At 46.0% G+C, this 20,130-nt stretch overlaps 1 protein-coding gene across 1 annotated transcript in view; it reads left to right on the top strand.

Annotated features, from left to right (window-relative positions):
- Positions 1-20,130, top strand: part of FUBP3 (far upstream element binding protein 3) — a 280,750-nt gene that overhangs the window by 125,792 nt on the left and 134,828 nt on the right. The gene's annotated exons all lie outside the window — the stretch shown is intronic.

Raw genomic sequence — 20,130 nt, 5'->3', positions numbered from 1 at the left:
GGGCCTCGTCAGTGCCTCCGAGGCTGGCGATTCAGATGTCAAGGACATCACCCCGGCACAGAGGGTCGTGAGTACCAACTTCCACCCACACCCTCGACGGCATCGATAAAGGCTTCGGTCACGCCTTCATCCTCAAGCCTCGGCACGACTAAGGACACTGCTTCCCACACTGCACCTTCGGGCCCGGTAAAGAAGCCTATCGAGCCTTTCGGTGGCTCTGGCTCGAGCCAGCCTACCGTCGGTGCCGAGAAACACTCCTCCACACCGACACCGAAAAAGAAAATGGCCTCCTCCTTGGCACCGAGCTCCACACCGAAACACTCTGCGCCGAAAATAAAACCCCAGCTCCTCTACCGACACCGGAGCTGACCAAAAAACATAAAGCCATCGACACCCACACCTCGAAGCCGAAAGTCATCTCGGAGCAGAGTAAACAACCAGCCATTCCGAAGCCGCACAGTTCAAGACAACGAACTGATGCAGACTCCAAGACAAAAAGGCCTTCGGCCCCGATGCCTTAGGTGCCGACGGACCAGACACTCACTGAACTATTTAGGCCTGATCCATTAAAAAAAAAACACTGGTCAAGGACCCTAAGACTAGACATTTGATGCTCAGCATCAAAAAGAAACCGCTGGACAAGCCTGCCCCAGCTCCACCTTCAAAGAGGAAAGACTTTGCTACCTCCCCTTTGAGAATACCTTCACCCCCTCCTCCACCGGCTCCTCCGCCTCCTCCTCCCCCACCCCATCATTCTCCCACACCCCCTCCGGATGATGCCTATGATGACACGGGGGACGAGCCCCATGACCAACCTACAGGGGACCTCACTCCTACCGGCTCCCCAGACCCATGGGACGACTATAACATTCCAGACATCCCTAATGTCCCGCAGGATGATCTCTACCCTTCGAGACCATCCCCACCTGAAGACTCAATGGGGTTTAACCAACTACTCCAGAGGGCTGCACACTACCACGGTGTGGATCTCCATACTGACCCTGTGGAGGACTTCCTCCTAGATACCTTCGACACAACACACCGGGCCACTTCCATCCTGCCCATGCTCAAAGGCGTTATCAAGCACGCGCCGGAGGTCTTTAAAGACCCGGTCAGAGCCAGGGTCATCAACCCTCATCGACAAAAAATATAAGGCTGCCCCTACAGACCCCACCTACATCATTGGGCCAGCACAACTAGATTCCCTAGTAGTGTCCACTGCAAGAAAGCGTGCAAACTCCCAGGCATCAGGCGAGGCACCACCACCTGATAAGGAGTCCAAACTCTTGGACGCATCGGGCAAGCGCACTGCATCCCAGGCTGCCAACATGGCACATCACAAACACACAAGCGCTTTTGGCAAGATACGACAGGGCACATTATGATGAATTAGAAGCCATAATGCAACACCTCCCTGATAAATATAAAAAGAGAGCCAATGAGCTAATCCAGGAGGGTAAAACAATCACCAATACCTCCATTCGCTGTGCCCTAGATGCAGCTGACACCGCCTCTAGGGCAATTAACACCAGCGTCCTCCTCCGTCGGCATGCCTGGCTACGGATTTCAGGTTTCAAACCAGAGGTGCAAGCTTCCATCCTCAACCACCCCTTTGACCAGGAACATCTGTTCGGCCCAAAGGTTGATGAGGCCCTAGAAAAAATGAAGAAAGATAAAGATACGGCGAAGTCTATGGGAGCCTTACAATCGCACCCTCCCAGGTGCTCCTTTCGCCGCTCTTCCTTTCGAAGCACCTCCAGAGGCTACTCCTCTGACACTGCTTTACTTCCTATAAAGCCCCTACCGAATCCACCTTTACAAGGGGTTACCAAAGAGGCGGCTACAGGGGCAACAATAATAAAGGCAGAGGCAAGACAAACACCTCTGGCTCTGCCTCCACTCCTGCCCAATGACTTCCCTCCACTCTCCCCAGACCATCCCACTTCGGTCGGGGGCAGACTCCACAATTTCCTTCCTGTCTGGACTTAGCATTACCTCAGACAAGTGGGTAACGCAAATAATTCGGTCAGGCTACTGCCTCGAACTAACATCTACCCCCCCAAACGTTCCACCCAAACAACGCCCAATGTCACAGGAACATTTAGCACTACTAAAACTAGAGGTAATCTCAATCCTACAAAAGAGTGCGTTAGAACTAGTTCCTACCAACCCAAAAAATATGGGAGTTTACTCCCTATATTTTCTCATACCAAAAAGGGACGACACTCTAAGGCCCATCCTAGACCTCGACCCCTAAATCACTATATACACTCAGACCATTTCCACATGGTCACACTCCCGCAGGTACTTCCACTGCTCTCCCAAAACGACTTCCTGGCCACCTTAAACCTCAAGGACGCCTTTTTCCACATTCCTGTTCACAACGCTCACAGGAAGTTTCTCAGATTTGTAGTGGACGGTCAACACTATCAATTCAAGGTGTTCACCTTCGGAGTCACCACAGCACCACAGGTGTTTACCAAGTGCCTAGCAGTAGTGGCAGCACACCTGCGAAGACAACACATTCATGTCTTCCCATACCTAGACGACTGGCTCATAAAAGCCAGCTCATACAACCAGTGTACAACACACTCACGCCACTATCCAACTACTTCACGACCTGGGCTTAACAGTAAATCACATGAAGTCCCATCTGCAACCATCCCACATAAAGCAATACCTTGGTGCCACCATAGACACCGCAAAAGCGCTAGCCTACCCCAGTCCTGCCAGGATAGCAAGCATTCAGGCTCTCCGTGCCAAATTTCAGCCAGAACACTCTCTTCCAGCTCGAGTGTTCATGCAACTTATAGGAATGATTGCCTCTTGCATATTCATAGTACCTCACGCAAGACTCCAGATATGTCCTCTCCAAGAGTGCTTAGCACGCCAATGGAACCAGGCCCAGGGTCAGTTGACAGATCTGATGTTGGTAGACGGTCGTGCCTATCGCTCTCTGCAGTGGTGGACCACCAAAAACCTTTCCAAAGGGCGACCGTTCCTGGACCCGGTCCCTCAGATAGTACTAACAGCGGACGCATCGCTCTCCGGCTGGCGAGCTCACCTACTACATCACACCATGCAGGGCAGGTGGACACCTCAACAAAAGTTACTTCACATCAACCATCTGGAGTTACTAGCCATATTCTTAACCCTAAAGGCTTTTCAAACGCATGTCTCAGGCAAGGCCGTATTAGTCCGCTCAGACAACATGACAGCCATATACTATATACAAAAACAAGGCGGCACACACTCTCTGCAGCTCTCTCAGCTAGCACAGAGCATATGGAGATGGGCCATACCCCAAAAAATCTTCCTCCTAGCCCAACATGTCCCAGGAGTCCAACACTATGGCAGATCTGCTGAGCAGACAAACACAACCAATCCAGGAGTGGGAACTCCATCCACAAGTTCTTCAGCCGTACTTTCAAATTTTGGGGCATCCACAGATAGACCTCTTCGCCACCCACAAAAACGCCAAATGCCCAAGTTTCGCTGCCAGATATCCACACCCATTGTCCAAAGGCAATGCGATATGGATGAACTGGTCAGGCAGATTTGCCTACGCTTTTCCGCCTCTCCCACTCATTCCCTTAGTGGTGCGCAAACTACAACAACACTCCCTCACTCATCCTAGTAGCTCCAACTTGGGCCAGACAACCGTGGTACACCACACTGCTGGAACTATCTGTAGTACCGCACCAAAAGTTACACCTCTCTCCACGTCTCTTAACCCAAAACCATGGAGAGATCAGGCACCCGGACCCAGCTCAGCTCAACCTTGCGATCTGGCCCCGGAAATCCTAGAATTCGGTTATCTGAATCTTCCTCCTGACTGTATGAACGTCATTAGAGAGGCTAGACAACCTACCACTAGAGCTTGCTACGCAGCCAAGTGGAAATGTTTTGTGGTCTATTGTCACAACAATAACTTCATTCCCCTAGATGTGTCCATTCAACACATCTATTTACTACACCTACAAAGATGCAAAATAGCCTACACGTCTATTAGACTGCACCTTGCTGCCATAGCAGCTTATCTACAATACAGGCAACATCTATCACTCTTTAGAGTACCTGCCATAAAAGCCTTCATGGAAGGCCTCAAAAGAATAATTCCCCCCAGAGTGCCACCCTCACCTGTGTGGGACCTAAACATCGTTCTCACTAGACTAATGGGGCCTCCCTTTGAACCTCTAGACAAATGTGAACTTCAATTCCTAACATGGAAAACTGCTTTTCTTTTAGCCATCACTTCCCTCAGAAGGGTCAGTGAGATACAAGCACTCACCATTCAAGAACCTTTTCTGCAAATGCACCATAACAAGGTTGTTCTCCGTACTAATCCAAAATTCCTCCCTAAAGTCATTTCTCCCTCTCACCTAAACCAATCTGTGGAGCTACCCGTATTCTTCTCGCAATCACAGACCGTTGCAGAAAGAGCTCTCCACACATTAGATGTCAAACGAGCCTTACTCTACTACATCGAGAGAACACAACCCTTTCGTAAGACCAAACAACTGTTCATTTCCTTCTCACCACCACATAAAGGCAACCCCATCTCTAAATCTGGTATAGCTAGGTGGATTGTCAAATGCATTCAGATTTGCTACCACAAAGCAAAACAAACGCTATCTGTTCCCCCCCTAAATCCCACTCTACACGTAAGATGGGGGCTTCCATGGCATTCTTAGGGAACATCCCCTTAGATATCTGCAAAGCAGCTACATGGTCAACACCGCACACTTTCACTAAACACTATTGTGTAGATGTGCAAACTAAGCAACAAGCTAGTGTTGGCCAGGCTGTACTCAAAACATTGTTTCAAACCACTGCAACAGATACTGGTGGTCACCGCTAGGGATGAGTACTGCTATACAATCTATGCACAGTCTGTAATCTGCAGCTCATATGCCTCGAACGGCAAATGCTACTTACCAGTATGCATCTGTTCTTGGCACGCCCACCCGCCTCCCCGGCTACCTTTATCTGTTCCAGTTTATCTTATTTAGATACAACACACATGGGCATCTTCACTGTTTATTACTACGCTCCATCATTTCCCTGCTGGCGAAAAACAATCTGAGGATGGAGCCAAAACCCATGCGCAATACGATCCAAAGGAGGAGTCACATACCTCGTGACTTCCAAAGACTTTCCAAGAGGAAAAACAACTGCAAACATCCGGGCCCAACACCAGATGGCGATCTATGCACAGTGTGTAGATCTGCAGCTCTACATGCCAAGAACAGATGCATACTGGTAAGTAGCATTTGCCTTCCCATAGGAAACTTTAGACACGGCTACAGCTCGAACTGCTGAACGGAATTACACCAAACTTGTCAAAAAGGTAGTGCTTGGTTCAGAACGCACCCTTTTTAGGTCTCGCATAGTCAGCAGCGCTGCCTCTACGAGGCATCAAGTAATCAGTATTACTAGTCAAACTCCACCCATGGAATTTTTGTTTTTGTTGCTTGCCATTGGTGAAATCTGCCATTGCTGTTATCTTGCTTATTGTTGGCTGGATGGTCCATACGTCACTCCCGTTTCTGGAGGAAGCAGCATCGACCAACTACAGTTAAGCCTACGCTGCAGTGTGGTATCTTTTTATGTAGGGACTACTTTATTTTTTTTACATGGCGCCTGGTTTGTGCATATGTTTAATATGCACGCGCAACTTTTTGTGGTGTTGCACCCCCTCCACAACCCTCCCCTTGCTCCTTGTTTGTCAAGCCAGGCGTTGCTCAGGAACTAGGATTCCCTTCAGCCGCGTCCCCGCTGGAGAGAGGGGCCGCCCAGCAGGACGTCCGCGTCGAGCCGAGCGGTGCGCTCGAAACCGAAACGGCTGTCCTGCTCCTTTTCCGTATTAGTGGTTGATAGATTATCTATAGCAACCAATGCATACCGATTTCATAGGGAAAGGCGCGTCTCCGTAGTTAAAATCTTCTGTTCTGACTGTAAATTTCTGGTCCACAGTGAGTCCGAGGCTGGTGGCAGTCTCTTTTTTTTTTTTTGTCCCTGACTACAGGTTTGCGGTACAAGCGATACGCCTATTTTATGTTCTATGATAAGTCACTCGATCTGGCATTCTGATTAGCGGTCCTTCTTTTATATCAAGGGCACTTGTTTTTGCATTTCAAACAGTAGTCCCTTTCCTATTTCCTCTGCGCCAGCTCTTGAGCTAGTGGATGTGGTGAAAGCTGGCTTCCTCCATGAAAGTAGCTGGCTTGATTTGGGAGGTTGGAGTCTGGAAAGGAGGAAGACGCACAGCTGACATTAAGGGGTACTTACCTCCCTAGCTGGTGGAGACTTAGTCCATGCTCCCTGGTTCATCATGCATGACGCTTTTGATCCAGTCCCATCTTAGAAAAACTGCAGCTGCAGATAGAAAGTATGGCAGCCTAGGGTAAGTTAAACGGAGTCCATTGTAAAGGTATAAGTAGAGCTTGTGGAGTAGGCTGTAAATTGGTAGTGTTTGCAGATTTTTTTTTAGTGTTGGAAGGGAAGAACAGAGTAAGATTTATTTAGAACTTTTGGAAAATCATGGGGTCAAGGAGCATAGGAGTTTGTTAGTAAAGGACTGCTGCAGGTAAGTGAGAATAGAGGAGACCAAGCTCAAAGTGACCACCATGTTACCACGCATACGGTTTCCTCCCCTGGATTTTTGCCTGACACCTCAAGCACCAGTTGTACTGAAACATATTGTACGGATTTAAAATCATTTTCTGTACACATTTGCATTCAATTGAGTGTCACTGTAGCAAGAGAAATGATTCATAGCAAAATATGAGACAGGAGATAGGCTGCGGTTCCAAACAACTGGCACCTGAGACTTCGTTATAGAATATACAAGCTATGACACAACCAATCGGACTGGCTTTAATGCACTGACTTATTCAAATAACATTTCTGCATACCTGTATGTCAAAACACGTGAATCTGCTTGAAAAGCAATTCTATAACCAGTAACATGATATAGATTGAGCTTTGCGTGTAACAAGAGGGAGAGAGAGGACTAGTTAGCTAGTCCGAGTCCCCGAGGGTTTATATGTGATTAAACAAAGAGGACTAGCTTAAGTTGACCAGAGTGTTACAGTACTCAAATTTAGTTCATCATCGGGCCCACCCAGTGACACCTAGTATGTCCCGGGTGTGCTACGACGCCTGATTACAGCGGAGCTGGTATATTGCTGAGAGTGCAGTGAGGTTGGGTGAGTTGTGATTCAAAACGGCTTGGTGGTGGTCCCAGTACCCGAGGGTAAATTACATTTTAATAACTGGGCCGTCACCAGCGGTTAAAAGTAAGGCTACAGGACGCGTGAGGGTGGCGAGTTACTGCCCCCTGGCGGACGACGGCGGGACAACAGGTACAAGGCAGGCACTGACCAGAAAGACTGGTCATCCCCTTACCGCTTCCCTCCAGGAAGCCTTGGCTAATAACCCAAAGCATATGCATGAGAAGGGAATCCCCCTCTCACATATAGAAAAACGCCTTAGTGAGTGTATCACATAGTCTGTACCACAACACTAAGTCTGTTTTATTTCACCACACCTTTTTTTTAAAAACGGTCCTGAGGAAAGCCAGAACACTCTAAGGCACTGGCTGAAACATGTCGACCATCTGAAGGACGCAGGGGGCAGTAACTCGCCACCCTCGCGCGTCCTGTAGCCTTACTTTTAACCGCTGGTGACAGCCCAGTTATTAAAATTTAATTTACCCTCGGGTACTGGGACCACCACCAAGCCGTTTTAAATCACAACTCACCCAACCTCACTGCACTCTCAGCAATATACCAGCTCCGCTGTAATCAGGCGTCGTAGCACACCCGGGACATACTAGGTGTCACTGGGTGGGCCCGATGATGAAGCATGCCACCAACTAGGTTGGTGGGTGAGGGCTTCATGAATACACCAACAAGGTGCCCGTGACAGAACTAAATTTGAGTACTGTAACACTCTGGTCAACTTAAGCTAGTCCTCTTTGTTTAATCACATCATAGATTGAGCTTTGCCTCTTATAGTAATTCACAGGTTAGAGGGAGCTTTTTATGTCTCAAAGACACCAAAAAACAATTTCTGCTACAGGTTGGTACCACAGATAATTTGATTTCACGGCCTCCAGCCTTGTGGACAGTCTCGCATCCAGCAAGCAATCTGAGCAACATGGAAAGTGTCTTCCCTTCTATCACAGTCCCAACACATGCAATGGTAAAATGAACCCATTTCCATCACTCAGTAATACTCAAAGTCCTAAAACTTCTCCAAGCAGGTCATTCATTCCAGATGTTGCTTGATCATTGCAATATGAGCTACACAAGAGAACTCCTGGTCACTCTGCAACATACACAGTAGTCAGCAAGTGAGTCTCTGAACTGGAAATAATGCCTTAAAATTGCATCATTGACACAGCATTCTAGCACTCTACCATACAGTACATGGAAATGCTGGCCTCTCAATATGTTCCATCAATTCATAGATCTCTCTGGTCAACTAATGTGCAAACCATCTGCCAACCATAGTTCATAAGACAGTGCATAGGAGCAGATCACGTAGAGTACAAGGAAAAAGGCTTTTGGATGCCCTTCCATAGTGTGGGGATTTAATCAAACAACCATTTACAATGAGAAGCAATGCTGGCAGTAACTGCGGCTCTTTTACTGCCAGCCTTGCTTCTTGCAAGCAACGACTATAAGTACAAAGTGCATGTTTACGCACCTCTTGCAGGTTTTCAAAACACATAAAAGGTATTATTTACAATGCCAGTAGCTCAAACTCTCGCATATGCGAGACATATTGCATTGCAAATGCTTGTTTTTAAATGGTGTAAATCCGTTAAGTAGTTGCTGAGAAAATAAAAAAAATAAGTTTCGAGATATATATATATATATATATATATATATATATATATATATATATATATATATATATATATATATATATATATATATATATATATATATATATATATATATATATATATATATATATATATATATATATATTATATATATTTATATATATTTATTTATTTTAGTGTCACGTGGGTACTATTGATTGTGAAAGTTTGGGAGTGATCGTGCAGTGGGGACCAAGAATTTGTGGCACGAAATAAGGTTGTTTGGAATGTCAATTCCCATAGGAACTTTTAGCCTCCTCTACAGTCCAAAGCGCTGAACGGACTTGCACCAAATTTGTCAGGGAGATAGATGTCGGTTCGAGGAAGTGCCCTTTGCTTATTTTTGATGAATCACGAATGCACGCGCTAATGGGAATGCTCTGATTGGCGGGTCGCAACCTAAATAGAAAGTAGCGGCAGCCATTTTATCTATAGTAAACGGGTCCCGGTGCTGAAAATGTGTGTGAAAGCCCGCATAAGGGGTCAGGGTGGAGATATTCTGACCCCATGGTTGAGAAATGGAGGTGTTGGTGTCACAAGTTATGTGTCCGTGTCACAAGTTATGTGTCCAAAATAAATTTTTCTTAATCATGTGCAATATTCACGATGACACAACCGCTAGCGCAAACCCCCATGTACTGTCGTGGGGACATCATGACTGCCGGCTTAGTCGCAAATATTGGTGAATCGTTAATGTGCATTCTTATAGAGAGATTGAGATTCTGTTGTTTTTATTGTTATTCATATAGTGTTATTTACTGTGATGGTTAGAATTAAATATAGTGTTCTGATTTTTAACGTGGTGATGGCTATTGAAATCCTGATTTTGTTTTCTGCTTTCGCGGCGTAACCGCGGGGATCATGATGAGCCACTTTGTTGCAATGTCGACTATCCGCGAAAACGCAAAATAGGTTATAGAGATGGTGGTTCTGGAAATACACCAGGAAAAAATTAGTTTGAAATGTACAGTAAAACTTCTAGTGTGTAATGTATGTGTATTCACTTTATGAAAAAGGCTTTGTCCTCGCAGTTAGGTTTGTCATTGCAACATCCCAAATAACTGCAAAAACTGAAAATAGGTCTGAAAGATGGTTTTAAAAGAAACTTGTACAAAAATATGGGTTTGAACATGCTTTGAAAGAAGTATGTATATAGCAATATGTTGAAGTGCAATGTTTTAAAAAAAAAATGTTTACATATTGTTTTTGGATATGTTGGTTGCCATTGAATGTCTGCTTTTTTGTTCCATTTTTGCGGCGATCGGGTCATGAGTTATATGTGAGGTTATAAGCTGTGCATTGCGTAGGCATGAGTTAGTTAGCTCAGCCAACTAACTGCTGAATTTCTGTTTTTTTACGAGTGAGCCGAACTATGTCCCTGTAACCTTTTGTTCTTCAGTGTGTGTGTGCATGTATGTATGTTAACCCAAGATGCCCAAAGCAACGGAAGCGCACTCAACTTCAAAAGCACCTGCTGGTTTATTTAAAAGGAAAACAAGCTGCTGCATTTTTGTGACCTTTTTCTACGCGTTTCGAGGCTTCTGCCTCTTAATCATGGAGTTTCCACATGCTCTCTGCAGATGACTCACTCAGCCTGCTCATTTAAATATCCTCAGTGGGCCTAATTGATTACGTAAGTCTGTAAATACAGGCTGGAACTTGTAGTCAAGATAAGAGTCCTTTTACACCCTCCAGTGGGCCCTGCTTCGTGCATGAAATTAAATACCTTGTTACCCTCTGGTGGGCCATAGTGCTGAGCAAGTTTGATTTCTCCGCTTCTGAAGTGCTGTAACACGAGTTCTGGCAAAGTTCCAACTCGCAGCCTCCCTGTAGTATAAGGATGGTGCAGCTTCCCATGGCAGGGCTGCCGTGTAAATATGTTCAACCCAAGATGCCCATAGCAACGGAAGCGCACTCAACTTCAAAAGCACCTGTTTGTTTATTAGGTTTCGCATGCGCTGCATAGGAGGGCCTTTAGCCGTCGCTCTTCACTTTTTCAAGCACTGCACTCGTGCTTGTGGCGGCATCCACCTTGCAGGAGCGAGAAGCAGTGCTTTAAAAGTGTAGACCGCGCATGCTGCTTTAACTTTCGAGGCCGCGCTGGTTTCTCTTTGCCCTTACCTAACCGTGGGCTTCTCTTGGTAGAACGTGCACATTTTTGGGCTTCTTTTCAAGGCTTATCCTGCTTGTTTTTGATTCGATGGCTGGTGGTGCATATAAATCGGTAAGCTAGTTATGTACATTTTTATATGCTACCAAGCACTTCTATCCCGGCAAACCGCACTTCAAAGGGTCCATACTGCTGCCCGCTTTCATATTTAAAACGCGGGCAACACACTTTATTTTTTATCACGGCACCAGTGTTCCTGTATTTTCTTTTTGAATTCCTGCACATAACTATTTTTATGCACAGGCTCCGTGCTTTGTTTGAGCGCGGCACCCGCTTTTTTAGATTTATAAAAGTGTGGTTTACACACTAAGCAATTGCTCTTAAGTTACGTTTTGCTTGTCAGCAGGTTGGGGAGTGGGTGAGTACCATGCAGGCAGAGGGTTAATGCTCGCAGCTGTGGGTAGTCGGGGGCTCTCAGCCCACTTAATCATACAATTAAGCTTCCTTCCATCGCCGCGCAGCTAGCTCTCTTCAGGGACACGAGTCCAAGGTTTATAGCCAGCATTTCTTTCCCATAGATCCCAGTCGCACTAGCTGTGATTTATTGGGATTCTACAAATATATTTAATTCCTATGAAAATATGAGTGATACAAAAGGGCTGCTGTAGTAATAATATGGTGCCGCTGATGTGATTCCTGAATGATTGATGTGTGTGTTTGCCTCTCTGCTGTTTGGTATTCCAGTCATAAGTTTCCACTAAACTTTCACTGCATGCAGCAAATTCGAGCATGGAAGTTGCATTTCTTCGTTTTATATAAAACTAAAATGTCAGATAAAACTCATTTGTTAAAAATAGATGAGGTGCCACGCACTGTCTTGATATTTGTTGACCCTCTTTCGGGTTTAACTTGGTGCTTTTTTCCATCTGAGCTCCGGGCTTGTTCTGGACATTGAAGGGGCCGTTTTTCATCTCTGATCCCTACTGTTATCTGCCTCTGCCTTATTGTTTATTCAGGCGACATTTCTAAGCTGAGACCAAAGGACACTTAAACTAATGGATGGAACGAATACTGACGTGTTGCACAAAGTAGCAAGTATTTACAATGCAATAGGTCTCGCATTACTGAAAGTTTGAATTACTGGTGTTGCATTATTATTAGCAACGCCAACAGCTCAAGCATTCAGTAATGCGAGACCTATTGCAGTGCCAATGCCTTTTTCTTTGCTTAAGCACTCCATGAGACACTATGTTTTCAAGCTGACTCTCTCGTGTGCTCCTCTCCCCCTGCACTCAGGGTAGTTCTCTCTTGCCTGTGTTCTTCTCTCTCTCCTCCATGCTTCATGTTACTTTCTCTCACTTGTGTGCTTCTTTGCCGGTCCCCTGTTTTGCTCTCCCTCATGTGCTACTTTCCACCTCCCCGATCCGTCTATAAATGTAATTGTCTCTTAGCACCTAAACAAAACTAGTGTGCTGTGCGTACAGCAGCCACCTTGTTTTACAATTCGTTTTGACCTTTGTCGCCTGCTCGTGTAGGCATGTTCATTGTGGGGTCTGCACAATGGTGCGTGCGACAGTTGGGGAGACTCCTTGGCCCCAGGACGGCAGCACCGACAAATCCAAGGGGCATTAAGACATCTGCTTGCTTGGCACACTGTCTGCACACTAAAGAGCATCCTGTGCATGGAAACCCCAAACAAGGATTATTCTGATTGTGTGCGGAGTCAGCTGTCCAGTCGCACTGAAGCAGGCATTAGCTCGACAAATCTCTTCACAAAGCGCTGCCTACTTTCTGCGCTGTTGACTGTCTGTTTTAAGTATTCATGTATGATTGCAGTGATTTTAAATTTTAAATCGCTTTTGACAGTTTAATGTTGACCTATTAACGTACAAGTAATCCCAGTCTACGAAATCTCCCCAAGAACTTTTGGGCCTTGTACAGTGCTTATAGAAACTCAAGAGGTGGTGGGGAAGGGAATACTAATTCAGAGAACCACCCTGAGATTGTTGCAGACCCTGTCTGATCGTCTATTTGGGGCTAGATCTGGGGCGATACAGTATGACATATCTCATTGCATGAGCGCACCAGGCCCAGAAATATGTAGTCAGTCTCCGGGACATCCTCGGACAGACTGTGCACTGTATTCTTTTTGCTCTGTGCTCTGGGTGAGTACAGGGTGTTGCCTAAACTTCAAACTACAATGCACATTTATTGTATCATGTCTGCTTTGTAATGCGATTTTTAATGCATATTTGTACTTGTGCTGTATCACGGTCCCCTTCGTGTTCTACAATGTAATTTCTACAGCATGTCACTTAATTGAAATAAAATCTAGAAATAAAAAAAATAAAAAGTAATCCCAGTCTACCCACTTCCACAAAATCAGTTGAATGTGTTTAATAGGCCTCATGTCTTTTAAATGAGTGCCTGTGCACAGTTGCTTTTTTTGTTTAGTACTACAGTACAGTGGATGCTGTTTCAGGGAACTTTATAAGCAGATTGTGCCTAAATTCACAGGATGGTAACAAACATTCGGCATTGTGAATGTGCACAAATTCACAGGACGGTAACCCATCATTCTTAGTCCTCTAGGCAGTGCTGCTAACTGCTTCTCTTGTCCCTGTGATAATTACTTATTCTAAATCCTCCAGACAGTACTGCTAGCTGCTACTCTGGTCCTGTCGGTAATTCCTCATTCTAGGTCCTCTAGACAGTGATGCTAGCTGCTTCTCTGGTGCCGTCAGTAATTCTTAATTTTAAGTCCTCTAGGCAGTGCTGTTTCTCTGGTCCCAGTGGTAATTCCTCATTCTCAGCATTCCAGGCAGGTCTGCTAGCAGATACTCTGGTCCTGTCTGTAATTCCTCATTTTAAGGCTTCTAGGCAGTGCTGCAACTGCGATTATTGTCCGTGGTAATTCCTCATTCTCAGTCCTCTAGGCAGTGATACTAACTGCTACTCTGGTTCTGTCGCTAATTTATCATTCTAAGTCTTCTACACAGTGCTGCTAGCTGCTACTCTGGCCCCGTCAGCAATTCCATATTCTAAGTCCGCTAGACATTGCTGCTAGCTGCTTCTCTGGTGCTGTCAGTAATTCCTCATTCTAAGGCCACTAGGCAGTGCTGCAGAAGTCTCTTTGGCAACAGTGGTAATTCCTCATTCTTAGTCCTCTGGGCAGTGCTGCTAACTGCTTCTCTGGGGCCAGTGGTAATTCCTCATTCTTAGTCCTCTACTCTGTGCTACCAGCTGCTTCTCTGGTCCAGTCAGTAATTCCTCATTCTAAGTCCTCTAAGCAATGCTGCTAGCTGCTTCTCTGGTCCCAGTGGTAATTTCTCATTCTAAGTCCTCAGTGCTGCAGCTTTCTCTGGTCCCAGTGGTAATTCCTCATTGTGTAGATTCAATGTACACTGGTACAGTTGTGAGGACCACAACTGTATGGTTTTGCAGCAGAGTGTACGCTGGTTCGGAATCCCTTTGTTTTAACCCGTCCTTCAAAGCGCAGAAGTCAAACACATGTGCAGCGCTATCTCCTTGTATTTCTCCTGTTGCTCACACCCTTGTCTCATGCGGTGGTTCTGGAGGTGTAAAGTGGAAAAAGATGTCTTGGGGGAAACTGACCCGGCGCTCGCCATACCTTGGGATAGCCACTAGTCTCCATAGCCATAAATACTATGCTGGTTCACAAATGTATCTTGTAGCTGTCTCTGGCGCAGGGTTCCATCGGGTGGGATTCTAACATTAATTGTATCTCGTAGACGTCCCTGGTGTGGCTTCCATTGGTTGAGATTTTATCTTTTCCATGTGACTCGAGACCTTAAAGCAAACCATGAAGGAAGAGGTTCATAAGTGGTCTGTGTTAGACCTGTCAGCCCTAGGGTGGTCTTACCCTGTGTTTTTGCCCTTGCCTCATTTTTTCCACCCTCTTTTTCGTTGGCCTTAGGTCTCCGAGCGCCTTCCCATTGCTAATCCATGCTAAGGTGCAGGTGCTCTCTTCTCCCAACATGGCTGCCACAGGCCCCTGTTGCTGCGGAGTGGTCTTTTTAGTAGCACCCTAGTTGCCAGGAGCTGGCTGGGACCCTAAACATTGTTGCCACACCAGCCCGCCTTTTTCTCCCCTAGTTAGACTAGGGAAGCTCCTGGAACCTTCTAGAATAAGGGCGGGGTCTGCTTCTGCCGCCTTAGAGAGTGGTCACCTGACCTGGGCATACTTAAGGAAAGGAGGGAAACTTTTTAGTCAGTTGGGGCGACGCTGACCTGGGGGAACCTCCGCAGGAGACTTCGGCGGTAGGGCCTAGTCAGGGACCTATACCACTGGGAGTGACAGGGCTTAGGTGCTGCCTTCCAAGCTGCGTGAGGAACACTGGACTAGCCCACTGATATGGCCCGGCAGGAGGGGAACCCAGGGACGACCAGCAGAGACTGACTAACCTACCCACAGCCACCAACTCGGACAACCCCCCTCCCTCCCCCCCCCCCCCCCCCCCCCCCCTCAAGAAACCAACTACTAAGGGCGCAGGAACCAGCAAGCGCCGAAGAAGATAGTCTAAAGCAGTGGTTCCCAAACTTTTGACTTCTAGGGACCCCCACTTAATCATTACTGGAACGCGGGGACCCCAACTGAAACATTATTCGAACCCAGGGACCCCCCCCACGAGTCATTACTGGAAGTCGGGGACCCCGGCCTAAGCAATGTTGATGATTTGAACCACATAACAATACACACAAAAACAAAAAAGCATTCATCAAACAAATACACGAATAACACATTTTTATTTAATTAGAAAACATATAAATAAAGAAGAAATCAAAATGTAATTTTAATAGAATGGTTGGAGCATTTCTAAATTCAATTGAGGCCGCTCATCATCCATACTATATTCAGTTTTATGCACTTGCACTGCTCCCGCAAATCAATCTGAGGATACTAATTTAATTTTTAGCCTCCAGTTTCAAATTCCTTCACATTTACAGTATGTTTTAAAATGTTCAATTGTACATTTAGCCTCTTTATATATCTACACTTTATTGATCTGTTAATATTATTTGATTTTCAAAGTAGTCGCGGACCCCCTGAGGAATCTTCGGGGACCCCCAGGGGTCCCCGGACCCCAGTTTGGGAACCACTGGTCTAAAGTTACCTTAGGACTGCGGGGGATCAACCAGGTATTAGCGCTGTGTCACCCCTGCGCTCCCTGACTCCACCTGGGACCCCTGTACTGAACTGCCACCGTTGTGTGGCCTGCCCCCCCATCAACCTGCCCTGAGTTTCTGCGCTCCCCCGCTGGGCTCAGGGGAGCGCTGGGTACCGGCGATTTCGCCTACGCTGCAGCCTGGGCCTAGAAGTCCTCTCACCCCGGTTGGGGTGCTAACAATCAACTCCACGCCGCCCCCTGCCGATTGGTGTTGGAGGCTGCGCCCCTGCAGGCCGCTCTGCTGTTGGCGGCTGCGGGCATGCCTCTGTTGTGGCCATCCCCGCTGGTCCCCGGGCGCCAGGAGCACGCGGAGGGCCCGGGACCGGCCTCCTGTCAGCGCTGGACTCCCCGGCAGCCCGAGACCCGCCGGAGGCCCCACGCAGCTCCGCCCACCTCGGGGCCTCCCTCGAAACCCCCCTCACGTCTCCGGCTCATCGGAGAGCCTGCACTACTAGCGGGTGGGGCTCCACGAGGAGCGAGCCCCCGCCCTGCCTGGGACCTGCGGCCAGGGCCTTCGCACGACCGGAGAACCAGGTAACCCCCGGGGAGGAGGGAGGAAGGCCAGAGGAAGGCCTGGAGCTTGCCCCTCCCCTGGGAAAGGCTGTTATTGAGCCCTGTTGGCCCCACTGGTCCCAGGAGCCGGCGAAGGGTCCCGGAGAGAATTGGCCTAGGGAAATACTGTGTGCCCCTGTAACCCAGGTTGCGGGGGGATGTTAACTCTTGCCTGACCGGATGTGAAAGCTTGCCTAATAACACGCTGATCGTGGCCTCACGAACTGGTCATATTCTTTTCTCAGGGGATATTGTTTGCCAATGCTCCAAGTTGATCAGTGGCCTTAAAGGACATGCTTATTCTTGTTGCAATGCCCTGTTTAGCGCTTTACTGAAATGCCCTATTTCATGCTTTAATGAAATGCCCTGTTGAGCGCTTTACTGAAATGCCATGTTTAGCGCTCCATGAAATGCCATGTGAACGCTCTAATGAAATGGCATGTTTATTTCTAATGAAATGCTCTAATGGAATGCTGGGTTTATTTCTAACGAAACGGTCTAATGAAATGCTTTGATGAATACCTAACTCTGATCTAGATAAAAGCTATTTGATTTTTACTCACACGCACTGGTGTGCTGTCAGTCATTGCATGCGTTTCCTGTCTCAGTGGATGTGTGTGCTGTATGGTCACTTTACACTTAAGCTTTCGGGTGCATACCTGCTCGCGCCAAGCTACCCCCAGGGGGACTGTCTGAGAGAGAGATTTTTATTTAGATATTTTTATTTAGATATATGTGTGTATTTTGTATATTCTCCGTGGTCCTGCACGTGGGCGGGACTATTCAGTGCTTATGACTTTGAGTATACCCCTGGCAGAGAATTAGGATTGCAGGTAATTAAGTTATCCTTCCACAACAATAAAACCACTAAACCCTGCCAAGACCAACCAGTATGTTACTCCCGACCCATTCAAATCAAGTACTTAGTTATTCAACAAACCCCTGTGGTTCCAAGTACAAGAATCCCTGAATCCTCACCCAGCACAGACCAAACCCAAGTACATCAAGACCCTTAAACAGGAAAACAGGCGAAGACCTGAACCTGTGAAGTGGCCTAACCGATACCAGGAAATGCCCATCTGGGACGAAAAGGTGCTACAGGTCCAGACGACGCAGCACAATAGTCTCACTAAGACCTCTGACAGCCCATAGTATCGAAGGCATAGAGTTTAAACCTAATCCAATCCGGGCGTGACAAAAGAGGTCACGGTGGTTTCCTGGGCCAACTTTACGATGGCTATGGAGGTATGGCAACACAGGGACGGCGTCATGAAATTGGGCATTGAACTAAAGAACGGAGCCAGAGCAGTACCCTGGACCCTTGTGTCCAAAACCAAAACTACCATAAGTCAACATTGTGGTCACAGGCGGGGTACTTAAGGGAGCCATTGGCCCCATGGAACAACCCCTCAACAGCCTTCAAAATCTAAGCATTCACCACACTGCAGCCCCAGGAGCTCCCAGTTACTTGAGACGGTTCTCCTTACCTCCAGTGTGGGGCCCGGCACATCTCTTTTTAATTTTTAAATATTTTTATCATCATCGTAGACACATAGATACAATAAAACAAAAGCATATAAGAATATACATCAACCATATGGTAAATTCAGAAAGAAGGGAAGAAAAAGAAATTTTTTTTTTGCATAAATAAATAAAATATGGAGGAGGAAAGTAGCAATCCTAAAGTAAACAGATAATCATGAAGGACCATATAATCACAAATTGAGGTGATCGCCAAAGATCACGAGGGCTCTGAAAAACCTGAAAACTCGAATTTACATAGTCACAAAGTCAATATAAAATTATATAATATAATCAAAAGGACATTGGTCGCCAAAGTGCTTCTAATTTGACCAGGGAGCGAAGTCCCCTTGTATTTGCCAGGGCAGCCTCTAAGCCACAAGTTTCTTTAATTATAACCCAAAAATCCTCAGCCAGAGGAGGTGTGGGGGAAATCCAAGCCCTAGCAATAGCTAATCTAGCAGCCGCCATTAAGATTAAAAAAAGACGTGCTAAACCTGAGTTATTTTCTTTGCATCCCAACATAATTTCAAGATCATTCAATGGTTGATCCAATCCAAGCTTTGACTGGAGTAACTGTTCGATTTTCTGCCAAAAAACCGTCAGTGATGGGCACGAAATAAACATATGTAACAGATCAGCAGCGTACAATCCGCATTTAGGGCAGTATTTTTTATCCCCCACCATATTACCTTGATCCCATTTAGCAATTCTAGCCGGCGTGTAATATAGCACACAAATAATACGTAGTTGCTGGAGTTGCAAATTGACAGAGTGCACAGAGTCCTTTACATTAGCTAGTGCTTGTTTAATCATACTAGGAGAGACCACTATACCCAGAGTTTGACTCCAGCGTTCGGCTAATTTTACACTACCGTCTAATTTAAAGCTAAATAGATGTATGTACATCATACCTATTAAAGACTTGGTCTTTCCTCCATGTATACAATCCCAGACATTTGACTGAATGAACTCAGTTGCGACAAAACTTGTAGTCAAATAGTCTCTTATTTGCAAATATTTGAAAAAAAAGTTTATCGGTAGCTTATAAATTATACGCAAATTTTCAAATGATTTAATACCTCTCTCATCATAAATTTCGCCCAAACATGAGATCCCATACTGACTCCAAGATTTGCCAGCCTGATCCTGAAAGATCTCAGGGAGCAATGGATTCCCCCACAATGGAAATTTAGTATGGATTTTTGGTAGTTTACACTTGAGAGACATATCTCTCCATATAGCCACGATATCCCTCAGAGTCTTAAACTTGACTCTCTTAAAATAATTTGGGTCGTTTATTCCATACAAAAACATGTCCCTCTGATTACCTAAAATAAGCTTAAATAATGGATCAGACTGGTCCAAACCCAACAGGCAACGAAAACGACCAGTAAATGAAGCCCAGAAATATATTTTAAAATCCGGGAAGCCCAATCCTCCTTGTTCATACGGAGATTTAAGTAACTCGATTGCTCTCCTAGGTTTTTTATAACCCCATAGAAAGCTACTGCAGATACCCTCAAGGTTTTTGAACAAGTTGTTAGGGATTTTCAGCGGAATGGACCGAAACAAATATAAGAATTTGGGGAGTATTTTCATTTTGATTAAGTTAGATCTACCCAGTAATCCCAAAGGAAGCCTATGCCAAAATTTAAACAACTTAGTAGTTGCCTGTAAAAGTGGTAAATAATTAATATCTATAATCTGTTTAACGTTAGCAGTTATTTTTACCCCCAGATAGGTTACAGTTGTGCACGCCCCAGGCGTAACATTTTGGATCCCTACTGTAGTAAGTACTTGAGTTTTATTCACATTCAGCTTGTACCCTGAGACATTGCCATATTTCTCCGCTTCGTCTG

This window comes from Triturus cristatus, chromosome 1_2, assembly GCF_964204655.1.
Source record: "Triturus cristatus chromosome 1_2, aTriCri1.1, whole genome shotgun sequence".
Lineage (NCBI taxonomy): Eukaryota > Metazoa > Chordata > Amphibia > Caudata > Salamandridae > Triturus > Triturus cristatus.
This window is presented reverse-complemented; position numbering and strand designations above follow the sequence as displayed.